Raw genomic sequence first — 6842 nt, 5'->3', positions numbered from 1 at the left:
GGATGCAACACAGACGTCAGAAAAGCAAAGAGACTCGCCTGCCACGCGGACATGATTATCATTACCATTCCCATCTATCAGGGATGGCAACTGAATTAGGAATCAATGCCAGAAACCTGCACAGGATTTCAGATAATGTTTTGATGCAGACTGGCCATGATGCCTCTGATTAATTAAATTAATTAATCATTCATTCATTCATTTTCTACCGCTTTTTCCTCATGAGGGTCGTGGGGGATGCTGGAGCCTATCCCAGCTGTCTTCCGGTCGCTGGTCGCCAGCCAATCACAGGGCACATATAGACCAACAACCATTCACACTCACATTCATACCTATGGACAATTTGGAGTCATCAATTAACCTAGCATGTTTTTGGAATGTGGGAGGAAACCGGAGTACCCGGAGAAAACCCACGCATGCACAGGGAGAACATGCAAACTCCACAGAGAGATGGCCGAGGGTGGAATTGAACCCTGGTCTCCTTGCTGTGAGGTCTGCGCACTAACCACTAGACCGCTGTGCCATTAATTAATCAATTAAAATGAATTAAACCATTACCTGTGAGAGGTAAGGTACACCATTGCACTAAACATTGATAGAATAGTTAGTAATGGAGTTAGTAGTGAACAACTAACAATGCTTGTGGGGATTTTTTTTGGTTTTGGACATCTTTCAGATAAATAAGCATGCAAACTGACCCGGGAACATCATGGCTGTTCCTGACAAATGAACATAACAGGAGGGTTAAGATGACTACACTTCCAAAGTTCTCAGCTATGACTGAACCTCTCGCTCCTTTGTTCCCTGAGAAACTAGGTTGGCTGTGGAATTGATCAAACATCAAGAAGACCACATCAATTAAAAAAATTTAAAAGTGATATCTTGGCCAAAAAAGGCCCGGTTAGCTTCAGTCGGGAGAGCATGAGACTCTTAATCTCAGGGTCGTGGGTTCGAGCCCCACATTGGGCGGTTCAGGTCTTTTGGTGATACAGACCTGGTAGACCCAAATGAGTAGTGAGGGTGTGCTGGGAACGTCTGGCAGAGTCTCCCGTTCGTCGAGTCTTCAACTCTCACCTCTGGCAGAGCTTCACCTGCATCCCGGGGGAGGACCGGGATATGGAGTCCGAATGGGCCATATTCCGTGCCTCCATTGCTGAGGCGGCTGACCGGAGCTGCGGCCGCAAGGCGGTCGGTGCCTGTCGTGGTGGCAGGCCGCGAACCCGATGGTGGACACCAGAGGTCAGGGCCGCCGTCAAGCTGAAGAAGGAGTCCTATCAAGCATTGATGGCTTGTGGGACTCCGAAAGCAGCTGACAGGTACTGTCAGGCCAAACGGTTCGCAGCTTCGGCGCTTGTCCAGGCAAAAACTCGGGTGTGGGAGGAATTCGGTGAGGCCATGGAGCACAACTTTCGGTCGGCCTCGAAGGGGTTCTGGCAAACCGTCCGGCGCCTCTGAAAAGGGAAGCAGTGCCCAGTCCACACTGTTTACAGTGGAGACGGGGCCTGCTGACCTCGACTGAGGATTTGTTTTGGTGAAGTAGGTGCAGACACATCGATTAAAAAATGAAAATACAAAATATACAGAATGCAGTATAAATATATGTTTTTTGTTTGTTATTCCAGAAGTGCAGTCTGATTGTTTTTCCCAAGAGTCCAAACTGAGCGTTAATTTAACGCATATAGAGTGTCAAAGTGGCAGGGTGAGGCAGAGGTGGGGTGTGAACAGTGTCAGGGGGGGGGGGGTTCTGGGCCTTGTTGATGAGGCTGACAGCAGACGGGAAGAAACTGTTCTTGTGGCGTGAGGTTTTGGTCCTGATGGACCGCAGCCTCCTCTCAAAGAGACTGTGTCCGGGGTAAAAAAAAAAAAAAACAACTAGCAAAACAGCCTCAAGGTCCAAAAGTGTTAAGGCAGTCCCATTGTCAAGTTCCCTTTGGGTTTCATACAATCCCCACTTGAAGGGGATGAGCCATCTACCCAGAGGTGTAGGAAGCGTATTCACTCAATAAATAAGTGGCTTGTCCTGTTTTGCATCTTTCATTTTCACTTGCAATTTAGAGTGCAGTTTGCCACTTGAAATTAGGTGAAAAACCTTTCAATAAAAAAAAGAAAGAAACACATTTAAATTCTGTGCAAAGTCACAAATCCATGCCTCACAAATTACTGCAAAAGAGAATAAGCAAATTAGGCTTTACTATAATACCAGGTAAGCATGAATCAGGTATGAATTCCACCACTTCCCATATATTTATTGCTGTTTTTATTTATATATTATATTTTAATGTGTTCTTAAATTATTAATACACATGAATTAATTCTTAATTTTAACTGCGATTGTACACAAGAAAAATTTGCACAATATAACTCAGCCATGCTTTCTCTTAATTGCCCTTAGCATTAAATAAAATTAAATAAAATTCAGTTAGCTTTCAAATCACATTTCCAAACCAAAGTGAAATAAACGTACTTAATACATACGCAACAATATAAGCTAACTATTTACACCCGTCACAATTTCAACCACATTAAATCAAGTTAACCACTATACCAACAAGCGTTTAACACATCAGTGCACGTGAGCATTAAACAAGCCACACACTAGACGCCGTGGCTAAGCTATCGTTAGCACCGATTCTTCACACTGAAACAGTTTGGCGTCTTACCGGCTGCCTCTCTGGTGTTTGTAGATGCTCTGATTTTTATGGCGACTTACAAATGATAGTGAAACAGTCTCTGCCTGGTGCCGCTGTTTGCTTGATTGCTTCACCTGCGCTGGTGTGCGCCACTTATTCCGGTCGGGCCACGATTGATGTCACGAAGGTTCCTCCTCCCATTTTGTTGATGTGTCTAAATCTCAAGTTTGACTTGACACCCATAGTGTCCCCACATCATGCCATGTGTCTATTTGCCTTAAGACATGAGTAAATTAGCTTAAATGCTAACATGCTAATGGTCATCATGTTAGCACCAAGCAAGAGAGTCCTTTTTCAGTCGGGTCTAAAAGTGGGGGCAATGTGAAGCTGTGTCTGTGCCACCTACTATGTTGCTGTGTCCCTGGTCCAGTGTGTTCCCATCTTGGGTTGGAATGTCCCCATGCTGGTAACGGGTGGGGAATACAGTCCGTTGATGAGGATAAGCAGGATGGATTTCAGTGGTTAAAGTCTCCAGCTACCATGAAAAGGGTCATGGGCCACGAGCCTGTTCTGAATTCCCCTTTGGCCAATCGACACCACATCAACTCAGCAGCATTCCTCGTTAGTATAGTGGACAGTATCTCCGCCTGTCATGTGGAAGACCGGGGTTCAATTCCCCGACGGGGAGTTCCTCTTTTGTATGTCACAATGTCACGTTGAACCTCGAGTCGGGTTGCGGTTGCAACAACCAGTCCGGTTAAACAAACCCTTCTCATTAGAACAAAACCTTTCTTAATCTTCTTCTCAAGGTGTTCAGGTGTCTTGTACAATCTGACGGTCTTTTGCTACCAAATCATTCCAGTCGTGGATAACGGAGCTGACCAGGAAAATGCCAGCTGTGGGATTTTAACCAGAGCCTCCTGAGCGTAAGGAACCTTAATCTGGCGCCTTCGATCACTCATCCACCCAACCTAAAACGGTGCCCTGATCAGGAAAAAAAAAACTGTGACCTTGTGAGGTTCACTGACAACAGAGGACACTCAAAAGGAGCCGCACGATGTTGATAAGGGAGGTCTGAATTTAATTGATTTAGTCTTGAAGAAACAGGCACTGAGACTAACGTGCTCAGAAAATTTCTGGATCCAGATTGTCGGGCTCCCTGGAAGGAGTTTTTCCTGAAGGATCTGGGTGTATTAAATAATTTTGGTGTATTTAATCTTTGTCTGTTGCCCCCCAGCCCAGTGCTCGGGGTCTTCCCGAACTTTGTAAGGGAAGCCTTACAGGCGTGGGCCGCTTTGAGGCCTTTTGCTGTGGCAGTTCCTGGTTCATGGATTGATTTGTGTAAAATGCCTCTCCGATTCAATCCAGACCTCCTCTCTTCTCCCTCCAAAGAGAGGACAAAGATGATGGGAGAGTCGATGGAGAGAGCTGGGTGAACAGTTGTAAAGGATATTTTTTCACCTTTTGTTATGTCGAGAGTGGTGTTTAGAAGAAAATCAGTTTTGGTGTTGTTAAACTCATTTAAAGAGCACCTGTTCAGATGGTGGGGCACCCTGCTAACAGGTGGCAAACCTCCTGATGTGGGCTTCGCCCCCCTTGATTGACCCTGAAAACATCCGATCTCAGAAGCTAAGCAGGGGCGGGCCTGGTTAGTACATGGATGGAATACAAGGACAATACAAGGGAATACAGGGGCAACAGGACAATCCCTTGGTACTTCATGGAAACGATGTGAGGTGCCTGGCTTTTAACGAGAAGTGGAAAGACTTGTGTAGCCCCTCACACAAACCATGTGTCTTCCTCCCATGCACATGTTGCCAGCTGATCCTTGACATCAGCAAAATTTTGGTTCTAGGACAATGGGGTCACCTGGCCCCATTGGTCTTTTCCAAGCAGTCACGGTGGCCGAGAGGTTAAGGCGTTGGACTCGAAATCCAATGGGGTTTCCCCGCACAGGTTGGAATCCTGTCTGTGACGCTTTGGCTGGGCATTTGTTGCCGCCATGCTGTTTACCTTGTGGTGGAGTACTGTTGGTTATGAGGGCTGGGGTGTTGTCCTTTCGCGGCCCGCGTTCTCTACAATGGTGGTCTAAATTTTGGGTAGAGGATAATGGGGTCCACTGTCCCCATTGATCTGCTTCTTGCAGTCTCGGTGACCGAGAGGTTTGTTGCCACTCTGCTTTGACATGCTGTTTTCTTTACCTCTCCCCGGTCTTTCAGCGGCCTTGTCGAGGGTGTTTCACAGGTGGGTGGGTGGTGTGATGTTGGATATGGGGGCCAGTGGGTTGTCGCCATTTTGTTGTTCCTGGAGCACATAAAGAAGAGTGGCCAGGACGGGGGGTCGAACCCATGACCTTGGCGTTATTAGCACCACACGCTGACCAACTGAGCTAACCGGGATAGCTGCAGAGAGCTGCTGGAATGACAAGGCGCTACGAAACGCGTATCGGGCGGAGCCTCTCCGACCCACACGTCGGCTCCAAATCCCACCTCCTGGGGCTCTTCCGGCACCACTCCTCTCTCCCTGCTCCAGCAGCGGAGCACCGGCTGACGACATTGGGAGTGTCGTCCCCATGCAACTGGGAGCCAGTCGCCTTTCGTCAGCGGAGAGGAGTCACCGTCTACGCCTGTGCCTGTACTGTGGGAGTTCTACACACAATTTCCCGCTGTCCAGTTCGCCAAGCACGCTAACGCTCTTCCTCCACCAGGGATATTTCCCAGCTGCTGGCACTGCCCGCTCCAACCACACCGGCTGCGTCATCCACTTTGGTGGGCCGACTTCAGGTGGAAGGTACGATATCCTGGGCGGGGGAAGCTTCTCCTACCACAGCATTAATTGACTCTGGGGCGGACGAGAGCTTCATTGATAGCGGACTGGTAAGTTCTCTTAACATTCCTACTGTTGAGCTTGTCCCCCACAAGAATGTCTTTGCAGAGGCACATCCACTCGACAATTTAATTTGTTCTCCTACAGTGTTTCCCAATGTGGCATTGGTGGTTCAGTGGTAGAATTCTCGCTTGCCAAGCGGGAGGCCGGGGTCTGATTCCCGGCCAATGCAGCATATCTCAGCTTATACCTTTCTTTAGAGCTCATGTTGAAAAAGTACAAAGGCCCTTTTCCTGCGAAAGGGCAGTATTCAGAATGACACCTGAAACGTAACAGACCGTAACAGAAACCTTACAGCAGTCATGCTGTTGTATTGCTGTCGCGCAATTGGTCAGCACGTTTGGCTGTGAACTGAGAGGTTGGTCGTTCGAGCCCACCCAGGGACTCTCAATTCACACATGTGTTGGACTTTGGACTCCCTCCCTTGTATGAACATTTTTCCCCATTGGCGAACTGTTTTTGTGTTGGTGCCAGATGCACTGCTGGCACTGTGGCTAAGCTGGTCAAAGTGCCTGTCTAGTAAACAGAAGATCCTGGGTTCAAATCCCAGCAGTGCCTGGGTGCTTGGTCAGTGAAACTTTGGCAGCTGATTTATGAACCATGTATGTCTTTTTGTCACTTGCCCTTCAAGAACGAATTGACGTTGCATCCACAGCTGACGTGATTGTTGTGGATCCCATTACGCCAGAAGGTGCTTGAATCCAAAGAGTATGACATTGTGATGTGTTGTCATTCAGCGCCACTTTGCAGAGGCTCATCCACTTGACAGTTGAATTTTTTTCTCTTACAGTGTGTCCCCACGTGGCATTGGTGGTTCAGTGGTAGAATTCTCACTTGCCAAGCGGGGGCCGCGCTCGTGTCGTTGACATTTGCTGCCAGCCAATCAGGATGCGACACAGACGTCAGACAAGCAAAGAGACTCGCCTGCCACGCGGGCATGATTACCATTGCCATTACCATCTATCAGGGATGGCAACTGAATTAGGAATCAATGCCCGAAACCTGCCACAGGATTTCAGATAATGTTTTGATGCAGACTGGTCATGATGCCTCTTAATCTCAGGGTCGTGGGTTCGAGCCCCACATTGGGCGGTTCAGCTCTTTTGGTGATACATCTTAAAGATTTCTTTCCTGTGGACAATTCTGCAACATGCGGAAAACATTTCATTCGAAGGACACAAAAACAAATCCCATTCTTGTATGACGCGCTCATACAAGAGCGCTCACTTCGCATGTGAGATGAAGTGGAATCGATGCCTGCATTCTCCAAATGGTATAGTATGCCTTTTTCTTGCCAAAAAAGCATTCTCAATCTCCCACATCGTA

The 6842-nt window shown here is 47.7% G+C and overlaps 4 non-coding genes across 4 annotated transcripts; all 4 read left to right on the top strand.

Moving 5' to 3' along the window:
- The first annotated feature begins 895 nt into the window (after positions 1-895).
- On the top strand, positions 896-969 carry trnak-cuu (transfer RNA lysine (anticodon CUU)). The gene has a single exon. It is a non-coding gene; the product is annotated as a tRNA-Lys (tRNA).
- A 2277-nt stretch (positions 970-3246) lies between these two features.
- Positions 3247-3318, top strand: trnad-guc (transfer RNA aspartic acid (anticodon GUC)). The gene has a single exon. It is a non-coding gene; the product is annotated as a tRNA-Asp (tRNA).
- Positions 3319-4525: 1207 nt separating this feature from the next.
- On the top strand, positions 4526-4607 carry trnas-cga (transfer RNA serine (anticodon CGA)). The gene has a single exon. It is a non-coding gene; the product is annotated as a tRNA-Ser (tRNA).
- A 1393-nt stretch (positions 4608-6000) lies between these two features.
- Positions 6001-6074, top strand: trnat-agu (transfer RNA threonine (anticodon AGU)). The gene has a single exon. It is a non-coding gene; the product is annotated as a tRNA-Thr (tRNA).
- Positions 6075-6842: the final 768 nt, after the last annotated feature.

Source organism: Doryrhamphus excisus, unplaced genomic scaffold (genome assembly GCF_037039965.1).
Source record: "Doryrhamphus excisus strain RoL-2023G ecotype Guam unplaced genomic scaffold, RoL_Dexc_Guam_v1.1 HiC_scaffold_24, whole genome shotgun sequence".
Lineage (NCBI taxonomy): Eukaryota > Metazoa > Chordata > Actinopteri > Syngnathiformes > Syngnathidae > Doryrhamphus > Doryrhamphus excisus.
Note: the sequence above shows the minus strand (reverse complement) of the source record. Positions and strands in the feature narration are given on the sequence as shown.